The sequence below is a fragment of the Candoia aspera genome, chromosome 1 (assembly GCF_035149785.1).
Source record: "Candoia aspera isolate rCanAsp1 chromosome 1, rCanAsp1.hap2, whole genome shotgun sequence".
NCBI lineage: Eukaryota > Metazoa > Chordata > Lepidosauria > Squamata > Boidae > Candoia > Candoia aspera.
In genome coordinates this window covers 274645710-274669110 of record NC_086153.1, presented here as the reverse complement: position 1 = coordinate 274669110, position 23401 = coordinate 274645710, and the positions used below count along the sequence as shown (strand labels likewise).

General features: G+C 38.9%; 1 protein-coding gene across 1 annotated transcript in view; it reads right to left on the bottom strand.

The window, feature by feature from the left end:
- RAD51B (RAD51 paralog B) overlaps nt 1-23401 on the bottom strand; it is a 395049-nt gene that overhangs the window by 350816 nt on the left and 20832 nt on the right. The window lies entirely within an intron of this gene.

Genomic DNA, 23401 nt, shown 5'->3' with positions numbered 1-23401 from the left:
TTCACCTTCATCATAAGGCTCCTCAGTTCCTCTTCGCTTTCAGCCATCAAAGTGGTATCATCTGCATATCTGAGATTGTTAATGTTTCTTCCAGAGATTTTAACTCCAGCCTTGGATTCCTCAAGGCCAGCTTGTCGCATGATGTGTTCTGCATACAAGTTGAATAGGTAGGGTGAGAGGATACAGCCCTGCCGTACTCCTTTCCCAATCGTAAACCAGTCTGTTGTTCCGTGATCTGTTCTTACTGTTGCTACTTGGTCGTTATACAGATTCTTCAGGAGGCAGACAAGATGACTTGGTATCCCCATGCCACTAAGAACTTGCCACAATTTGTTATGGTCCACACAGTCAAAGGCTTTAGAATAGTCAATAAAACAGAAATAGATGTTTTTCTGAAACTCCCTGGCTTTTTCCATTATCCAGCGGATATTGGCAATTTGGTCTCTAGTTCCTCTGCCTTTTCTAAACCCAGCTTGTACATCTGGCAATTCTCGCTCCATGAACTGCTGAAGTCTACCTTGCAGGATCTTGAGCATTACCTTACTGGCATGTGAAATGAGTGCCACTGTTCGATAGTTTGAACATTCTTTAGTGTTTCCCTTTTTTGGTATGGGGATATAAGTTGATTTTTTCCAGTCTGATGGCCATTCTTGTGTTTTCCAAATTTGCTGGCATATAGCATGCATTACCTTGACAGCATCATCTTGCAAGATTTTGAACAGTTCAGCTGGGATGCCGTCGTCTCCTGCTGCCTTGTTATTAGCAATGCTTCTTAAGGCCCACTCAACCTCACTCTTCAGGATGTCTGGCTCTAGCTCACTGACCACACCGTCAAAGCTATCCCCGATATTGTTATCCTTCCTATACAGGTCTTCTGTATATTCTTGCCACCTTTTCTTGATCTCTTCTTCTTCTGTTAGGTCCTTGCCATCTTTGTTTTTGATCATACCCATTTTTGCTTGGAATTTACCTCCAATGTTTCTAATTTTCTGGAAGAGGTCTCTTGTCCTTCCTATTCTATTGTCTTCTTCCACTTCCGCGCATTGCTTGTTTAAAAATAATTCCTTATCTCTTCTGGCTAACCTCTGGAATTTTGCATTTAATTGGGCATATCTCCCCCTATCACTGTTGCCTTTTGCTTTCCTTCTTTCTTGGGCTACTTCTAGTGTCTCAGCAGACAGCCATTTTGCCTTCTTGGTTTTCTCTTTCTTTGGGATGTATTTTGTTGCTGCCTCCTGAACAATGCTGCCAACTTCTGTCCAGAGTTCTTCCGGGACCCTATCTACTAAGTCCAGTCCCTTAAATCTATTCTTCACCTCCACTGCATATTCCTTAGGAATATTAGTGAGCTCATATCTAGCTGATCTGTGGGTCTTCCCTAATCTCTTTAGTCTGATCCTAAATTGTGCAAGAAGAAGTTCGTGATCTGAACTACAGTCAGCTCCAGGCCTTGTTTTTACCGACTGTACAGATGTCCGCCACCTTTGGCTGCAAAGGATGTAATCAATCTGATTTCGGTGTTGTCCATCTGGTGAAGTCCATGTATAAAGCCGTCTCTTAGGTTGTTGGAAGAGAGTGTTTGTTATGCAGAGTGAATTGTCTTGGCAAAATTCTATCAGCCTATGTCCTGCTTCATTTTGTTCTCCCAGGCCATACTTACCTGTAATTCGAGGTGTCATTTGACTGCCCACCTTAGCATTCCAGTCTCCTGTGATGAAAATAACATCTCTTTTAGGCGTGTTGTCCAGTAGGTGCTGCAGATCCTCATAGAACTGCTCTACTTCAGCTTCTTCAGCATCTGTGGTTGGGGCGTATATTTGGATCACTGTGATGTTAGATGGCTTGCCCTGAATTCGAATTGAGATCATTCTGTCGTTTTTGGGGTTGTATCCAAGCACTGCTTTAGCCACTTTACTATTAATTATGAAGGCTACTCCATTTCTTCTGTGGTCCTCTTGTCCACAGTAGTAGATCTGGTGGTCATTTGATGTGAAGTGGCCCATTCCAGTCCATTTCAGTTCACTGACGCCCAGAATGTCTATCTTTAATCTTGACATCTCACCAATAACCACATCCAATTTGCCCTGGCTCATAGATCTTACATTCCAGGTTCCAATGGTGTGTTGATCCTTAGAACATCGGATTCGCCGTTCACCACCAGCACCGTCGGCCGCTAGCCGTCCTTTCGGCTTTGAGCTAGCTGCGTCATCACGTCTGGGGCTAGTTGAGCTCATCCTCTGTTCCTCCTCAGTAGCATTTTGACCATCTTCCGACCTGGGGGTCTCACCTTCCGATGGTATACCGACATATCTCTGGTTGTACTGATCCATTTAGTTTTCACGGCAAGAATACTGGGGTGGGTTGCCATTACCTTCCCCAGGGATCGCATTTAGTCTGACCTCTCTGTCATGACCTTCCCGTCTTGGGTGGCCCTTCACGGTTTAGCTCATGGCATCATTGAGGTGCTCAAGCTCCAGCACCACGACAAGGTAACGATAAAGCCAAGACTGTTATCAATATTAATGTTTCAAGTATTATCTGGATTATACTTAAAAACAATTTCCTTCCAGTGTAACTCCTGCTGCAAATGTGTTTAAGTGGTTAAAATGCTGGGTAGGAATGAGGTCAACTCCATTATCAGCCTAACCTAATCCAGAGGATTATTTCTTGGAAAATAGTTCAAACAAATGAATAAACAAATAAATACCATTGGAAGTCAGAGGCCAATTTAAACACCCAGAGAAAATGTTTCATATCTCTCAGATATGGCAAATGCCATTTATAAAATGTCTTTTCAGTGTTACTCAGTTCTATGTTGTTGCCCCTGGCTGAACACGTTAAATCAGAACCCAAGCAGGGCCTGGTTAGTACTAAGATGAGACAGCTCCAAAGAATACCAGGGCTGTGAACCAGTAATAGAAAGGGCTTTTTTAAGTTTAAAAAAAAGAACAGCCTGGAAGATTTACTGTTCTACCATACTGTTGTCAAGGAACCTGTACAGGCAGTACTCGAGCTCAACTTAAAGACTTTACCTCTATTTTTTTTTTTATAAAACTCCTAGTAACTGCTACCTTATTTTGTATAATAGTTTTTTGCGATCAGTGCTCATACAAAGAAGATTCTGACCAGTAAAACTTTCCTACCAGAGATGAAAAGTGTAAATATTTGCAGACGCACAAGTAAACAAAGGAACAAGAAGAATTAGGAGAAAGGAATAAAAATGAAGATTTTTAATTTTTGTATTTACAGACTGCCAGAAGTTGTGGTTTATTACTTTTTATTGTGAAGGTTAGTTCTCACAATAAAATATAGCCACAGCAAACAGTCTGATACCAGATCTGGCTGTTACCAAAGCATGGGAAAAAATGGAAACTTTTCTGCCTGCCTAAAAGAGAGCTGCTTCTAGCCATTTACACAGAGTGGGTGGGAGAAAGATGTTCCAGAATTTGAACACTGATTACAATATAAACAGAACTTGCATATGATACACAGCAGTAACTGGAATTCCTTCGTAATGGCTTCTTAGCTTTTCTACATTAAATCAAAGGTTCTTATATTTGTGTGCCAGTTTCTCTCTTCCAGTTCAGCTTGCCAGGGAGGAATCTGACATTTATGTAGTTAAACATAAGTCATGTCTACATGAAAGAACACTATCATTTGCTAAGTTAGCAGCAACTGCATTGAAAAAATAGTTTTTATTATTCTTACTGTAGATAACACACCTAGAAAACAGACATCGAGTCTGGTAGCACCTTCAAGACTAACCAACTTTTGGGAGCATAAGGTCTTGTAGCTCACTTCATTGGACATACAGAGCTGTTACAGAATTACAAATATAGATAGTTAAAGTGAGGAGGGAGAAAAACAAATGGGAAGGTAATAGGTTTACACAATAGAGATTGAGAGGAAAATCTGAATAAGCATTACCTTAACAATTAGAAAATGTAATGGGCTAAGTATCCACTGCCATCAAGAAAGGAAGTGGGCTTTACTTTTCAGTACTTGCAAGGGGGTCTCCACTGGTAATACATAATATATTTCTCACCCTTGTTAATCATGATACAACTTACTGGAGCACTTAGTCTGTGGAAGGCATGATACCATTTCTGGGAACATATGAAAATACTGAGTCTTTTGTAAATTACTTAGCATAGTGCTGTTAATTTGGGACACTAATAGCACAACATTCCACAAATAGTAAGATAAAACTTTCCACAATAATTTAACAGAGGACAAGGTTCACAATCATAATTAAGGTGCTTCACTTCATTACAGTCATTGACTTCATTCATTTAATACATAAAAATGAACTTGTTATTTTGAGTCAACAGCTGGACCTGCACAGTCACCCTAACTACATGATTTAAGATTTCTATATCATGGTTTGTAAAGCAATTTGTAGATGAACTGTCCCCCTCAAGCACAGAGTAACTGACACGCTAACAACGGAGCTACAAGTAGGATGCCAGGTATAATACATCAAATTCAGGTCAGATAAAGCTGGAAAAAAAATCCTCAATTTGCAGAAAAGGACTGCTGTGTTCCAATTAAAAGGCTGGGCCTTTTTTTCTCATGACCAGTAAAAACTGAAAAATCAATATATAAAAGAAACGGCATGTAAAGGCACTAAACTTTCCTTTAAATAGCATACTGATCAACAGATAAATGAAACTAATTGAATTAGGTTAGACAGAGCCTGGGAATTATGTCTATATATAGTGGCAAGCAACAATGTAATGGAAAGCACATAGTATCTTTATTTATTAATTCTAAATAACGAATTATTCTTTATTCTATTTGCCAAGGGCCTATCATACCTCCTTCAGCAAAGGATCGTTACCTTGTCGTGGTGCTGGAGCTTGAGCACCTCAATGATGCCATGAGCTAAACCGTGAAGGGCCACCCAAGACGGGAAGGTCATGACAGAGAGGTCAGACTAAATGCGATCCCTGGGGATGGTAATGGCAACCCACCCCAGTATTCTTGCCGTGAAAACTAAATGGATCAGTACAACCAGAGATATGTCGGTATACCATCAGAAGATGAGACCCCCAGGTCGGAAGATGGTCAAAATGCTATTGGGGAGGAACAGAGGATGAGTTCAACTAGCCCCAGACGTGATGACGCAGCTAGCTCAAAGCCGAAAGGACGGCTAGCGGCCAACGGTGCTGGTGGTGAATGGCGAATCCGATGTTCTAAGGATCAACACACCATTGGAACTGGAATGTAAGATCTATGAGCCAGGGCAAATTGGATGTGGTTATTGGTGAGATGTCAAGATTAAAGCTAGACATTTTGGGCGTCAGTGAACTGAAATGGACTGGAATGGGCCACTTCACATCAAATGACCACCAGATCTACTACTGTGGACAAGAGGACCACAGAAGAAATGGAGTAGCCTTCATAATTAACAGTAAAGTGGCTAAAGCAGTGCTTGGATACAATCCAGAAAAATGATAGAATGATCTCAATTCGAATTCAGGGCAAGCCATCTAACATCACAGTGATCCAAATATACGCCCCAACCACAGATGCTGAAGAAGCTGAAGTAGAGCAGTTCTATCAGGATCTGCAGCACCTACTGGACAACACGCCTAAAAGAGATGTTATTTTCATCACGGGAGACTGGAATGCTAAGGTGGGCAGTCAAATGACACCTGGAATTACAGGTAAGCATGGCCTGGGTGAACAAAACAAAGCAGGACATAGGCTGATAGAATTTTGCCAAGACAACTCACTCTGCATAACAAACACTCTCTTCCAGCAACCTAAGAGACAGCTTTATACATGGACTTCCCCAGATGGACAACATCGAAACCAGATTGACTACATCCTTTGCAGCCAAAGGTGGCGGACATCTGTACAGTCGGTAAAAACAAGACCTGGAGCTGACTGTAGTTCAGATCACGAACTTCTTCTTGCACAATTTAGAATCAGACTAAAGAGATTAGGGAAGACCCACAGATCAGCTAGATATGAGCTCACTAATATTCCTAAGGAATATGCAGTGGAGGTGAAGAACAGATTTAAGGGACTGGACTTAGTAGATAGGGTCCCAGAAGAACTGTGGACAGAAGTCCGCAACATTGTTCAAGAGGCGGCAACAAAATACATCCCAAAGAAAGAGAAAACCAAGAAGGCAAAATGGCTGTCTGCTGAGACACTAGAAGTAGCCCAAGAAAGAAGGAAAGCAAAAGGCAACAGTGATAGGGGGAGATATGCCCAATTAAATGCAAAATTCCAGAGGCTAGCCAGAAGAGATAAGGAATTATTTTTAAACAAGCAATGCACGGAAGTGGAAGAAGACAATAGAATAGGAAGGACAAGAGACCTCTTCCAGAAAATTAGAAACATTGGAGGTAAATTCCAGGCAAAAGTGGGTATGATCAAAAACAAAGATGGCAAGGACCTAACAGAAGAAGAAGAGATCAAGAAAAGGTGGCAAGAATATACGGAAGACCTGTATAGGAAGGATAACAATATCGGGGATAGCTTTGACGGTGTGGTCAGTGAGCTAGAGCCAGACATCCTGAAGAGTGAGGTTGAATGGGCCTTAAGAAGCATTGCTAATAACAAGGCAGGAGGAGACGATGGCATCCCAGCTGAACTGTTCAAAATCTTGCAAGATGATGCTGTCAAGGTAATGCATGCTATATGCCAGCAAATTTGGAAAACACAAGAATGGCCATCAGATTGGAAAAAATCAACTTATATCCCCATACCAAAAAAGGGGAACACTAAAGAATGTTCAAACTATCGAACAGTGGCACTCATTTCACATGCCAGTAAGATAATGCTCAAGATCCTGCAAGGTAGACTTCAGCAATTCATGGAGCGAGAATTGCCGGATGTACAAGCTGGGTTTAGAAAAGGCAGAGGAACTAGGGACCAAATTGCCAATATCCGCTGGATAATGGAAAAAGCCAGGGAGTTTCAGAAAAACATCTATTTCTGTTTTATTGACTATTCTAAAGCCTTTGACTGTGTGGACCATAACAAATTGTGGCAAGTTCTTAGTGGTATGGGGATACCAAGTCATCTTGTCTGCCTCCTGAAGAATCTGTATAACGACCAAGTAGCAACAGTAAGAACAGACCACGGAACAACGGACTGGTTTAAGATTGGGAAAGGAGTACGGCAGGGCTGTATACTCTCACCCTACCTATTCAACTTTTACCCAGAACACATCATGCGACATGCTGGGCTTGAGGAATCCAAGGCTGGAGTTAAAATCGCTGGAAGAATTTTAACAATCTCAGATATGCAGGTGATACCACTTTGATGGCTGAAAGTGAAGAGGAACTGAGGAGCCTTATGATGAAGGTGAAAGAAGAAAGTGCAAAAGCTGGCTTGCAGCTAAACCTCAAAAAAAAAAACAAGATTATGGCAACCAGCTTCATTGATAACTGGCAAATAGAGGGAGAAAATGTAGAAGCAGTGAAAGACTTCGTATTTCTAGGTGCGAAGATTACTGCAGATGCTGACTGCAGTCAGGAAATCAGAAGATGCTTAATCCTTGGGAGAAGAGCAATGACAAATCTCGATGAAATAGTTAAGAGCAGAGTCATCACACTGACAACAAAGGTTCACATAGTTAAAGCAATGGTGTTCCCCGTAGTAACGTATGGCTGCGAGAGCTGGACCATAAGGAAGGCTGAGAGAAGGAAGATAGATGCTTTGGAACTGTGGTGTTGGAGGAAAAGTCTGAGAGTGCCTTGGACTGCAAGAAGATCAAACCAGTCCATCCTCCAGGAAATAAAGCCAGACTGCTCACCTGAGGGAATGATATTAAAGGCAAAACTGAAATACTTTGGCCACATAATGAGAAGACAGGACACCCTGCAGAAGATGCTGATGCTAAGGAGAGCGGAGGGCAAAAGGAAGAGGGGCCGACCAAGGGCAAGGTGGATGGATGATATTCTAGAGGTGATGGACCCGTCCCTGGGGGAGCTGGGGGTGTTGACGACCGACAGGAAGCTCTGGCGTTGGCTGGTTCATGAAGTTACGAAGAGTCGGAAGCGACTAAACGAATAAACAACAATACCATACCTCCTAAAGATAGTGCATGTCAAAACATCATTCTAGGCTATATTTCAGTTTCTAGATTTGTAAAGCATCTCTCTTGTGCTTTGTCCTTGTCCTTTCAGTATGCCTTGTAAAGGTCTTGTTGGTTTCAGAAAAAAGGAAGAATTGACAAGTGGAAAACCTTAGCTTGTGAAAAATCATCCAGTGTGCCAGCAGTAATGATATGAATAACTAATTAGGAAAGCTAAACTTACTTGCAATGTAACCTTATGAATAATTATCCAGAAATAAGTCTCAGTTAAATAGGCCTGTTTTCCTTATATGTCTTCAAAAATATGCTGTAAAGCTTTTTGCTTTGTTTCATTTTGCAGCAGTAAATGTACATATTCTTTCTCATCCATGTGGTTCATTCGTTTGCTCAATAACTGGAAAGTGTCGAGATCTTCCCACATTAGCAGACTATTTCATTTACATTATTGAGCAAGGGTGGTTTCTATTAATAACAAAATAATTTGTAATAGGGGCCTGTCTGACATTAAGTCTGTCCATATAAGCTCTGTTTAATGATTGACTATTCCCAGACAGAAGCACCTAATCCAGTTGGAGGTCCAAGTAACTGAATACAGGATTTCTGCCTTCAAAACATACATCATCTACTGAATCAAAAATGTATCATCATGTAAATAAAATGTGCTCTGGTAGTTTTACATATAGGGAAAGGGATTTTTATACATAAAAACATTGGTAGAGAAGGGTAATATGCCCTACAATGATTCTATAATATAATAATTATGCACTTTCAATCTATGATTTGAATTCTTTCAACTCTCCCTTTGTTTTCAGAAAATACAGGATTTTCTTTTGCTCAAATCAGTCTAGACTGAACTTCAGGGTATGAAGGAATCATTTTACTTATTTGCCACACTACATTTTAGACAATGTTTTTATAAAAGTATGATTGAAATATTAAGATCTAATGCCACATCAGTAGAAACCAAAGTAGTTTATGTCCTTTTCAAAATGCCTAATTTACTTTATGAAAAACACTCAGAAGCAAAAGACAAGAGAAGAACTGACGTAGGACTCCAGCGTCATGTGAGGCCGCTAAGCCTCAAAATGATGGAAAAGAGAAACAACATGTCTTTGCAAGTCAAGGAGGAAGGCCAAAGCCTGCAGGACATATTTGATTGGATTGTAAACCTGTGGGCTTTATTTCACTGTGCTTTGATCTAAATGAGCTTCAGAAACAAACATTACTGCATCTCAAGCCCGCACTGCCTACTTCAGAAACTGGAGCAACTATGACGTTGGCAAAGCAACTTTCACCCAAAATGGCCTAGGTCTCATTAGGTTATTTCAGTGATGTGGAAAAGATCGCTGCTGCAACAACACTTATACTAGGACTACAGAAAGATTAGAGGGAGCTTCTTGAGACTCAGGAAAATTGTCAGTGTCTAAAGCAGTATTTTTCAAACTTGGCAACTTTAAGCCGGGTGGACCTCAACTCCCAGAATTCACCAGCCATGCTGGCTGGGGAGTTCTGGGAGTTGAAGTCCACCCCGCTTAAAGTTGCTGAGGTTGAGAAGCACTGGACTAGGGGATCTCCAAAGTTCATTCCAACTCCTACAATCTACTATTCTATGAAATTAAATAGCTTTTTAAAAATACAACAACTTTAAAGGCCAGTGATGGCACATTAAGTTATGGCAGCTAAAGAAATGAATGTGCATTTTATTTAGCATCCTTTGCTCTACTCAGAGCCCTGTTGATATTTTCCCTCAACTGGCAATTGTTTGAATTCTCCAATAATTCTCCAAAATCACAATTGTTTTTCAGGTGGCCAAACTGCAAACCATGTAACCAGGCTGAGATACAAGTCAAGATCTTCTAGTTCTAATACTCAGAATAATCAGCATGATGGAATTGCAAACTACCAGCCTGACACCAAAGAGAAACATGCTGCTAGAAACGGAAATGGGTAGAGACTAGTCATACTGCCCTCTTATATATATATACAGCTTTTATATATGTATAAACAAACTATGTGAACTATTATATACATATCTTTTTTCCAAATGTGTGAAAAAATACATATACCTGCTTCTAAGATAAATAGCTGAAGGCAAAAAAAAAGTGCATGATTTATAATTTTTGTCAAAACAGTATTCCTAGACTTTACTTTATTGAAATTTATCACTTTCTATGCTGCATTTATTTATTTAATAACTTGCTTGCTTTTTAAAATGTATGTTAATTTTAAGAGAAAGGTAACTAAAACAGAAAGTGGAATGATTGTTCAAAGAACATAGCCAATCACTGGTTCTTGTGTTCAGATTTAAAGTGGCACCTTTAAAAAAAGTAAAAGTTCCCAAGAATCATCCAGTCCCAGCTGCGATATGGAAAAGGCAACAATGAAATGAAGTCTAAAACATGATTTCCAAAATATTAAAAACCAAAACAGTAAAGTGGATCAAACAGCAGGGAGATTTGTCATAGTCCAAATATTCTTTGGCCCAATATGAAATATAAAGCCATTCTCTTGCATGGTAGACACATTCATTATCAAAATAATTAACAAGAGGGTGGTTGGGAACAACCCTATTTTTATTTGATCTTTTCCTTCTTTAGCGGTTAAAGGCCAAAGTGGGTGAAGCAATGATACAATGTAAGTCAGGGGGCTGGGATTCCCAAATGTATATGTTTGCATTTCTTGATTTGGTTTATTGTTTTTAGTTATGCTCAGCTTAGTCTATGGGGTACACACACCCCATGTTTTGTTTATTGCCAACAATTGTGTGTGATGGAGGTATAGCCTGCCATCCCTAATACAGATATTTTCATTGAGTTACACTGAATATCCTATCTTCTGCCTCTGACTTATGTGCATTAACATTATACAGAATTTCAGTCATCTGAAAACTGCAAAAATAACACCCTGAAAGATAGTTCTGGGTCAAATTTGTAAACAATTATTTAATGCCATGAATATGAGCAAGTGAAAAACCTTGAACAAACACCCCCCCTCAATTTGCATATTAGGAAGAAGCTTTAAAACTTGTAATTCTCCTCCAACTCTATTTTTCTCTTTAAAAATGCTGCTACCTATCTATCAATATCCTGGCAAAAAGCTCCATTCTTAAACATACACATGGTGCTATGCATTCATCCTCTTTCAAATCCCTCCACATAACAGTTTTTCACAGTGCCATTAGTTCACCTGCTTAATCTTTGTTCTAACTATACGCAAGTGCATATATTGCTCATACCTACCTCTTCTCACCTTTACAACTCAATCCCCACAGTCTTATGTTAAACTCCTGGGAATAAGGAGATAGGTAGACAGACAGACAGACAGATGACTGACTGTATTATTACAACAAATAAATAAATTGGCATTAGTACTCTACAGCTTTGAAGTTCTCTCAAGTATTCAAATGTCTCATGAAGTCAATGTAAATCCTCAGGAATGATGAAATCATATTGCAAAATACCTTGTTTTCATAATTATAGGACTGTCACCTCAGGTGGAAAAAAAACCTCATTCTTTATCTTCCTAATACCACAGGATTATTAAGTTTGTTTCTGGCCCTGTTCTTGTGCTTTTAACGCCTAGTTTTGCATATTCAGTATTCAGTATGCAAAACTTCTCCCAGAATGGAGATTAAATGACAGATGGTATTTAAATAGTCAAGCTAATTAATAAACCAGGAGCAAAAATCAGTCAAATAAACAAACACTATAAAACCAAGCCAAAGTCTGAAAATTGCAGAATTAAAAAGGAAAGCCAGACAAGAATCTGAAAGGCAATACTCCAGCTGCTAAATGTGCAAGAAAAGGAAAAGTCTTTATCATGATATATCGTTGGTTTCAAAAAGAAGTAGAAAGGGAAGGGATGAATTCCCTTTTCTAGTCTTACAAACAAATAGTTGAACAACCTACAAAGACAGCATGTTGATTCAAAGCTCATTTTGTTAATTAAGCAAAATAACATCCAAGGCAGAAAATCAGGAACAGAGTGTGCTAGTTCCTTTCTTTTAATTATTTCATTTGGAACAGAATGATACTTCACAAGTATCCTAGAAACTTTTACTTTCCACTTACCAAAGGCTGCAGAAGCCTCTATGGAAATGTTATTTAGGAAGCATAACTCGGAATATTGATCAGTGTTCAAGATTTCAAGCTGCCTTGCAGACAATTCTGTCCAACACAGAACCACCGTCATTAAGTACAGCAGTTCCAGTCAACCTAGCAGTTCAAAAACATGCAAATGTGAGTAGATTAATAGGTACCGCTTCGGGGGGCAGGTAATGGTGTTCCATTTAGTCATGCCGGCCACATGACCATGGAAGTGTCTACGGACAAACGCCGGCTCTTCGGCTTTGAAACGGAGATGAGCACCGCCCCCTAGAGTCCAACATGACTGGACTTAATGTCAAGGGAAACCTTCACCTTTTTTATATGCAACTACTTAACTATTACTTTTACAAAGAGGTTCCCTCCAAAAGATTTATTTCTTAAGACTTGAAGAAACTACAAATTACACAGTTCATTAGACTGGATTACCTGAGGGTTTTTTTTAAGCACAAAATGCAGCTGTAGAGAACTGCCTATTTATCTTTGTTGCAGAATGGGGTCCTTTTAAATCTCTCTTCATAATTGCTTTCATGCTGAAAATTCCTCTTAGCTCTTGTTTGCTCCACAAGATACTTGTATTTTTATTTCCCAGGAGTGGTATTGAGGGAAGAGAAATTTTAAGCAACAAAACATTTCAAGAAAGATTCAAAACTCCATTCTCCCACCCGCCCACCCGCCGCAATCTGATCAAATTGGCAACCTTGGATGTGGGGTGGATATACTTCATTCAAAAACAACAATCAAGATTTTCTTCCCCTTCCCTTGTTTTAGTGAAAGTAGTGGCATGAAGAGGGACTGCTGCTGCCACACACACACACCCACATGCACCAATTTTGCAGTTGACTCTGGAATACTATTGGTCTTCATGGTCTGGGGTGGTGAATAACGGAGTCAGGTAGACTGAGGAAGATTTGGGTTGAGACACAGGCCAGGATTTTTTGTGGAAGGAAGATGAATGAACAATTACATGCAGGGAAGGTGAAGGCAGTGCAGATACATGAAAGAATGTGTGGAGAAAGGAGGAGGAGGAGGAAGAAACAAGGAAAGGAAATCAATTGAAGGATAACATTAGAAACAAGAAGTGTAGAGTTGGGGCATACATCACAGAAATTGTAAGAGTTTCTGAGGAGAGTCACACAGATGAAGATTCAAAAGAAAAAAACATTGTATGAGACTGAAGGAGAAGGGCAAGGCAGGTGGTGGAGGAATGGGTGGGTGGGATAAAGAAATCAGTTGAAAGCAACAACCTCCTGCATCACTGCCAGTGCAAAGCAAAGAAGGATTGGCATTAAAGAAGGAAAGGAATCTGCTGACCTCACCAGTGGGGGCAATGTGGACTCTTTAGCTAGGCAGAAAACTATTATTGCCACCACTGTCAGCAATTTACCTTACAGAAATTGCTAAACGTTAAAGCTGCTCAAAGAAATTCACAGAGCCTGGCATATGTGATTACTGCTGGCAGGAACACATCCACATCCTCCAGGAACACATCCAGCAAAGGGAGTAAGTGGGGCGATTAGATACTGTAGAGCTGGAGGCAAGAACTGAGAAGTGAATTAGAACTGGCTTTAGAGTCCACTCAAAATCTGAGAAATCTGATTGCTTTATTGGGAGGAGAAAGTACAGAACTAAAGATGGTGAGTGGCTGAACTGAAAAAGCCAGTGCTAGATTGGACTGAAGGAAGTTATGGGAGGGCTGGTGTTGGTATTAGGAGCCTCCTCTCACAAAAAAGGGATGGTTAGAGACTAGACAAAAATAGTACCAACCTCAAAAGATTTTGGTGTTCCTACCTGAAATATCTTTTAGTTTTACTCTGGCACCCTCATGAAGAATCATCTGCAATACTCTTGTAGACTACCAGTGATCTCCAAACTACAGACTGGAAACCATTGTGCTAGCCAATAGAGACTTAGACACCAATTCAAGTAAGACAGGCCCATGTGGAATCTGCCACAAATGTTTCCAAATGATAACACTATTATAGAGAGATCATAACATATCTGTTGTTTGTAAGAACAAAATTTCATCATGAGCATCTTCAGATTTGCAGTGGTTTACAAAAGGGAGATTCAATGCAAATGAAGTGACTTTCCATGCAGTCAGGTCAACCAAATGGGAAACTTACGAATATTATCCTGTATAAGTTACATGGAAAAAAACACCACTACAGAACAATCTATAAATGGATTAAAAAAGGATCATCCCAAGATTTTTCAAGACACCCTTCCTCCTAGAGTAGCAACATACATTGAAGTGCTTTAGGAATTCATATAGATAACTGGTTCTTCTGCTGTGTTATCATCCATATTTTATCTTTAGAATTATTTTCCCCTCAGAAAACTTTTTTTAAAAGATGTTTTATCCTGCCTTTATTACTTTTTATAAATAACTTAAGGCAGCAAACCTACCTAATACTCCTTCTTCCTCCTATTTTCCCCACAACAACAACCCCGTGAGGTGGGTTGGGCTGAGAGAGAATGACTGGCCCAAAGTCGCCCAGCCAGCTTTCATGCCTAAGGCAGGACTAGAACTCTCAGTCTCCTGGTTTCTAGCCTGGAGCTTTAACCACTTTTTTACTTATTGACATTTATTTCTTTGACTTCTAAGGCTGTCCACTTGCCAAGCAACTCCGGTCAGTTTCTAAGATGATTTTAAAAAAAAAGCAATCACAGCAACAAAAACACACCAGAGAAGACAGACTACAAATATACCTTATTCGACAGGTTCACAAAACAATATATTGGAAAACAGTACCCTAGATGAATGCTCCTTGGCATCCCAAGCTAAGCCTTAATATATTCTTAAAACATGACTGATGAAATCATGTTAACTAAACAAATACATAGGGGAAGAGTTAAAAAGTCTATCACTGGCATGGGTGTTGGACTACGAGAAGGGAGACCCAGGTTCTAGTCCAACCTTAGTTGTGGAGGTTCACAGGTGATCAGTTTCTCTGAGCCCAAATTATCTACAGGATTGTGTGGAAAAACAGGAAGAGGGAATGCTACACATGCCACCTTGAGTTCCAGAATGAGAGGCAGGATATAAATCTAATGAAAAATAAATATTAGAACACATAGAACACATCTCTTAATATTCATCAAAAATTCAGAGAAAGTATTATGTCACATTACTAAAGAAGCATGGCTAAAAATCACTTTGAGAAGAACCAAGAAATAAATTAACAATAAGAGCTAAGAGAACAGCGAGCATTGCTGTAATGGTTGCCTATTCTAAAACACTATCAGACTCACGAGCAGGAATGCAAAGATATCTGATTTATTAAATAATAGTGTGCAGGATCACAGAGAAAGCTGAGAATGATAAAAGCGCGCCAAATGCAAACTAAAAACCCTCGGTGTAAATGAGATCCCTCCCCCTGTAGAATCTTCCCAAGTTCACAATCCTGGTGCTCCTAACGGTTTCTGATGGTCTGCGGGAAAAGTCCTTGAGCAGAGCACATAACCCAAACACATTCCATTGTAATGAACACAGATACAGAGCTTGGCACAAGGTTTCACAGCAGCTCCCTCCCAAACAGCAACGCGCGTCAGCACCATGGCATGTGAAACGTTACGATGTATACTGTACACTGAAACAGTGAACATGACAATTGCAGGCAGAGCAGAGGAATATAGCAATTCTTACCATATCAGCAACCCTAATTGTTTGAAACCATTAACACGTGAAAGTTATGGATGAGTATGTAAAAGGAATAGCACTTCAAGAAAAACCATTAGAAGCGGCTTTACTTTTTTGTTCTCATACCTATTCAGTTAACAGATATACCCCATAGGCCACAGAATGTCATGTAAGAAAAATCTGTTTTGCATTACAGTAGATTACTTATTTTACAATTTTCAGAAAGGAGTACTAGAGAACGTGGGATCTCTGTTGAACAAGATAACCAAAAAGACCAGGCCATAAAGCATATACCAGCAGGTGATTGGAATAAGAGATTACAAAAAGTTGGGCAGCCTTTAAGAGGGAAATAAATAGATACACTACAACACTGAATTAACGATTCCAACTGATCAGCTTTTATATTTTTAAAAACCAATGGATATAAAAACATGGCCTCTCAGAACAGTGGTTTGTTCTGAGAAAAAACTAACTAGTTTTCACTTATCTTGTCAGAAGATAAAGTTTCCAATCCTTTACTGATGAAATGCTGCATATTCAAAAAGGGCAAAACAAGGCATAAAGCACCACTGACTGGGCTTGCAATTCAGTGAACCATGAACAGCCAGAAAGTACAGCTGTATCAGGAAACAGGACAAATGCAGTTTTAGGACAGAAATTCCCAACTCACAAAAAACTGGTTTCCAAATGCAATGGATTAATTGAATAAATAGACAAAACACAGAAACGAAAGACATATGAAGTCTTTGGATGTACTTTACTTGTTGGCATCTTGGTTTTCTTGTTACAGTAACGCATTCATAAGAGCAACGCACAATGTGAGAAAGGAGCATGCAGATTTCAGCTAAAGCAACTTCTATAATTTCTAAAGCAGTGTTTCTCAACCTCAGCAACTTCTGGGAATTGAAGTCCACACGTCTTAAAGTTGCTGAGGTTAAGAAACACTGCTCTAAAGGAATACCTGTAAGGAAATGTAATGAGTGTAACAAAGTCAGAAAGGCGTATACGGATGGGTGTATGATCTCTCAACTAACTTTTTTGGCTCTGAAATATATACAGTTATCAGGTTGGTATAGAATTCCAATCCAGTCCTGGCAAAACAAATCTCAATATTTTTGGCAACTTCCCAAATAAACTGGAAGGCTATTTTTTCAACAATGTTGATTTTTTTTAGCAACCCTGCAGTGTGCAAGTCTAATTGCAATCCTTCCTAGACTTCTCCATGAAGCAAATACGTCATGATATTCTGTGGTGAGAATGTATCATTTACAGTGGTCAGAAGAATGTAGTCTTCTCATCATCGTGACATAGTGGCAGTCACTCTCAGTGACAGACCAAGGCAGAAACTATTCCAGTAGCTAATAGAATACTGCTCCCTGAAAAATTCACCCTTCTGACAGCCATAGTTGAGAGGGAAAATATTACTGGATTACCTCATACACAATCTTATCACCGATTCTTGGTCATTTTCAGCAGAGACTTTGCTATTAAGAAAACCTCTTGAACTAAAATTTAAATTCCAGATAAATTCACTTTATTCACACAACTCTAGAAAAAAATCAGACAAATTATTGATGTGTGAGTATCCCATATTATTGTTTCCTTCTGTTCTAGGGGGATCCAGATTCTAACATTTTCCATTTCTAATCCTCCTACATTTGTCACTTCTTCCATCTTTATTTCCTTTTTATTTTTTTGAAACTGCTAAGGAGCAAAAGAGGGAACTGCTGCACAACACAATTCCATTTATTGTAATATGGGCTGTCTATCTGGAAGTAATCTTAATTTTGATTAATAAACATTCAGTCTGCTCTGTTCATTAATCAGACAACATTTTCTCAAAAGAAGCACATCAATTTATATTAGAAAATCAGATTTTGAATAATTTACATCTACAGTATATCACAGAAAGCTTCTCTCTTCCTATTTAGGGCTAACATTATAGAAATTTGAAAATAGTTTAACACCCTTTCAATGACTCTAGACAAATTATTGTTGAAGTATGGTCTATCTGTGGTCCACCAGTTGGTCTACCATAGCCTCCTCATATTTATGGCCAAGAGCCCCCTTCCCCTCTCATCCCTGCCAAGTCAAGCCAAGTGCTGAAGAACAGGTTATGGAGAGCCCTGGTATGAAACCTTACAGCGAGTACTAAAATGCACAAAACTGACAGAACGGGTCTTGAGTGCAGTTATCAACTATAAATACTGATGCTTGAAACAGGGAGACTGGGAGTTCTAGTCCCACTTTAGGCATGAAAGCCAGCTGGGTGACTTTGGGCCAGTCACTCTCTCTCAGCCCAATTCACCTCACAGGGTGGTTGTTGTAGAGAAAATAAGAGGAGGAAGGAGTATTGGGTATGTTCGCCACCTTGAGTTATTTTTAAAATAATAAAGGCGGGATTAAAAAAAAATCTAAAAAGATTTTTTAAAAATCCAGCAAAGAGAAGCCTATTATATCTTTGGGGCACTAGCTCATTCAATTGCAATCTGCCTTCCTTAATTTATATCTATTATTTCATATCTTCCAATCTGGAATGATAGAGAAGTTGTGAATTTGTTGAGATTTCATTCCAAGTATTTAAAACATGTTATAATATCCTTCCCTCAGTCTTTTATTGAAGTTAAACATGCCCAGCTTCTTCAATCTCTGAGTTTTGAGTCTCCTGATCATTCTCACTGCCCTTCTCTGACCTTGTTCCAATTTCTTTGAGTGCTTCCTAACATGTGGTTCCTAGAATTGGACACAAAACTTGAATAGGATCTGACCAATGCAGAATAAAGTGGAACTATTACTTCCCAAAGTGATGTAGTGGTTAAGGCATCAGGCTAGAAACCAGGAGACTGTGAGTTCTAGTCCCACCTTAGACATGAAAGCCGGCTGGGTGATCTTGGGCCAGCCACTCTCTCTCAGCCCTAGGAAGCAGACAATGGTAAACTACTTCCAAAAAACCTTACCAAGAAAACTGCAGGGATTTGTCCAGGCAATCACCAGGAGTCAACACTGACTCAAAGGCACACACAAAAGAAGTCCTTCATGTTTAAGCACAGGAGAAACAAAGGAAACAAAGTCAGGCAAATAAGCAAAAGGCTTCTCTTAGACACACAATTTTAGCCATCTCTTTCAAAATGAATTTTAAAAAATACTCTTCAGTGCTGCATAGTTATCATTCTTTGGTTTGATTAGCCAATGTTTTATAATCAATTCCCTATACAATAAACAGTATTTCAATAATACTGTCACAAGATCTGAAAGATGTAAACTGGGGAAACAGTCTGATAGGACATCAAAGACTACAAGAAGAAATGAGCTTTAATTTCCATTGACAGTACCATGGCCAAAAGAGATCATCTACAGATTTCAAAATTGAATTATTTCAGCAATTTACATATGGCCATATTAAGCACTCTGTTTATTACAAATCAAAGACCAAACTTCAGCCACCCGGCAAGCCAGCTTCTCTTTGGAAAAAAACAAGCAGGATGACACAATTGTTTTTAATCAAATAGATCAACAATATTTGATTACAAGGCACATAATATAATAACTGTTCCAAAACCATGCCACATATATACTTCTTCATTATATTCTGTCCATATCACAGAATAGATAATAGGTTCAGAGAAATTAAAATTACAGGGAAGGAGTTCTTCATGCTGATTAATATAAACATTCTCCCAAACTCAAAACGTTAGTGGAGGGTTGTTTATGTAGATGGTGAAACAGTAATGCCCCTAAGATTTTGAAAATAGGAATTCGTTCTTAAAGCTGGCTTCCTTGGGAACTAAAATGGACCTCTAGATACTACTTCCTTTAATGAACAAAATGCTTGATGTCTCTTTGGCTTTGGACTAGCACAGCCTTTTTTAAGGTTACAAAACACAAGAAAATCTGACTCAGCAAAGTAAATAAGGGAAAAAATTATTTATAAAGTTCCCCTTTCTTTCCTAGAAAGTATTTCTGAAATAATCTTGTCTGAAAAAGGAATTCTACTAACAGGATGCTACAGCTGAACGGTTCCTGTGATCAACCATCACTTTGCTTGCTTTAGTGAAAGGACACAAAGCAGGGCCTCTGAGGTCAAACTGAATGGTCACTTGAATTCACGTGGCAGAAGATCTTTTAACCTTCTGGATTTACAGGTTAAAAAACAGCATTTTGACAGTGCTCACAAATGAACTGTTAGCCAGTGCAGCTTCTTCAAGATAAGCATAAAATGATACACATGAATTTACCCAGTTAACCAAGGAATATCTGCAAAAAATCTTAAAACACAGTCTTGGCGTGCAAAACTGCAGTAGGCAGCTTGGGTCCTTCTAGGATACTAGGCTTATTACCCTGACCAACAGCCATACTGGCTGCAGTTCATAAGTGTTTTAGCCCAAAATATCTGGAAGGTACTTTACTGGTTATCCCTAGTGTTTGGGTGCAGCAGTTACATTGGTGCCATCTATGAATCTACATGGTAATAGTTCTTCTTTGCATTTCTATCTCACAACAGACTTGTGTCTTTTAATATTAAGTTATTATTTTTCATAACATTCTGGGTAGCACACATGAATGATGTGTTTCTTAAAACAGAGCCCTCTTCATGCATGCAACAATTGCCACTACCTTCTACAGTCTCCCTGCACAAAAATCTCACCAAATCTTACAATATTAAGCAGCACAATCTGAAGAGTTCTACTTGTAATTCATTTAAATATAAATACGATTCTCATGATTGTAGGCCCCAAAACAGCAGATTGTGATTGTGAGGCAAATTCTATCTGCATCCTAATGAATGCATGAAGAACTAATCAAACCTTGCTACGTGCTCAACCTGATTGGACGTACAGAATGTACAGCTTGGATGAAGAGGGCTACCAACATTGTGGGAAATCAGATAATCCCTGTGTTAGCTTCATTTTAGGAAAAAGAACCACAGCTTTTAATTCCAATTACAATACCTGCCAAACAGGGGAAAGACTTGAGCATCCTCTTGTAATTACCAGGATTTAGTTGCATAATAAATATGCACCATCTACTGGCTGTTTTATCATATGTACCATATGTACTTCAAAAAAATCATACAGCTTGAACTCACTGTACTGGGACAATGAATTTGTTTTTATGAAACCCAAATGATTCATTAATTGATGTCTAGATTATATTATAACTAATATAACAGGCACAGATTAAAAATAAACATAACTTCTTTCAGAACACCGTAAGGATTTGATCTATGTTGATGTAATGTGGGAGGTCACAAAATTCATATAAATTCTTTTGTAGAAGCTGTTTAGCTTGTTATACTTCCAACTCCAAATTTATTCATGTTGATCAAGAAAACAACAAAACTAAATGTTATGTGCTTCCCCACAACAAATCATCACCACAAGAAACATTGCTCTTGGGGAGGGCTTCCTGGCTTATCCACAGATAGTTAATACTTACAGTTACGTGAATTGCATCACTGCATCACTGAACAGCTATAACAGTAGCTTTTCCAGGTACCCAGTATGCAACTGATCTATACTAGAAAATGAATTTCTATCCCAAGATTCATCTCCAGTATCATTGGACTGGGAATGTATCGTACCAGTGACCATTGCTCATAACCTGTTCTAAAGTAACTCTTTTTGACTGATCAATCAAATCCGGTTCTGGTTGCCATAATACAAAAAAGATACTGAGGAACTGGAAAAAATGCTGAGAAGAGTGACCAGGATGGTGGTCTTGGAGGCTAAACCCTATGAAGAGCTATTAAAGAAGCTTGGTATGATTACACTAAAAAGAAAAGGCTAAGGGGAGTATGATAGCAGTCTCCCAATACATGAAGGGGTGTCACAGGGCAGAAGGTGCAGATTTATTCTCCACAGCATCCAGCATATGATTGAATAAATAAGAGTATACAGACTTCTCACTTCTTTGCCAACCTGGAGCCAATTTGTTTTGCCATTTTCCATCCAGATTGTGGCTTTCTGGTCTGTGTATTTCTTCCTTTTGTAGAAAAGGACGAAATCAAATATACCTTTACATTTTACTATTAAAAACTGGATAATTGGTGGCAACAGTGGGCACTATCAAGATGCTAACCCAAAGTAGCAGGAGGGGCAGGGTTTGAAGATCCAGAGGCTTGTGGGAGATGGGGTTTGAGGCTTCCATACGTTTATCCTCTGGATTTAGCAATTCTGCTGCAGACAGAACCATCTCATCACCTGGAAAGGGTCCCCCCACCCCCACATTCACACTAAAAACATGGAAACAGCAGTAGAGACAAAAGTGAGAGTTCTTGATAAACATAAATGAAGAAATCTTGAAAATGGTATATGGTATCATTTAAATTGGCCCCTGAAAGGACACAACTGGTACACCAGATGAAGCTGGGCAAAAGCCCTCCTGGCCACAGCTGCCACCTGCTCATCAAGCAGGAGCTGTGAGTCCAGGAAGACCTCCAAATTGTCCACCATCCTTGAATTGGGAAGTGCAACTCAGTTACTAAACTCTCAGAGCAAAAATGGACGATGGACATACTAACTTTAGCTCTCTGAAAAAATAATAATTTTGAACACATTAGGAAATTGCCAAGACCTCGCAACAGTGACGCACTTCTCAGTTTAGTCTTCCAAAATGCTGGCAGTTCCCTCTTTTCATTAACAGCATTCAGAAACAGGTCATCCAGATTGTTCTTACACTGGTCTTACGTTGAACTGTTTAGAAGTTCTATATTGTTTTTAAATAAAATTGATATAAATATTTCTCATGGATCCAAACTTGATGCTATGTTCTTGCCTTATTGATTCTTATCATGTAATTTCCCCCTGTTGTATTTCTATGGCTCTCAAAGACCCTGTTATTGCTATTGTTTCCATTTGTTTTATCTCTGTCTTGTGCTTTGTTTGTTTAGGGTTCGACTATAATTAGTTTAACATTCTTAGAAATTATTTCTTCTTCCAAAGATTCAATTCTGGAAAAAAAAGAATAAGCTGAATATATTTTTTAAAAACTATATTGTATTATTCTTGTGCTTACCACAATCAACCACAGAAGGATTAATGGGGTATCAGTATTTTAAAACAACAATTAAATAAATAACTAGTAGCAGGAAGACCTGAATTACTGAACACATGAAATGCATGTTATGAGCTGAGTTATCAAAAATTGCAACATGCAATATGTAAATTAAGCTTATTTTTCTTCAAGATAATCCTGACTGTAAAGGTTTTCTTTTGACACTATAGTACCAACCTACCATAGTCCACTTTCAAAAAATGCAAAGGATCTCAGACTTCTAGTAATTTCAGGCCCTGAGGAAAATACTAAAGACTGTCCACGAAAATACCTGGTGTAGTATCTTAATGATGCATAAAGAAGAGATGGCTAACCTCCCAGGTCAGCAATGAGAATCTCCCATTGTACTGCCTGTAGTGCTGCCATCCGTAAATCAGCAAATGAGCTCATCCTAAAGCTGGTTACAAACGTCCCCACGGTGGAATAATCTAATCTCAAATATGCTTCAAAATATAATTCATCAACCTATTTCTACAAGAAAGTTTAATTCATCAGCACATACTATTAAGCTAACACTTAAAAGAAGGGAAATGGCTAATTTTAAGG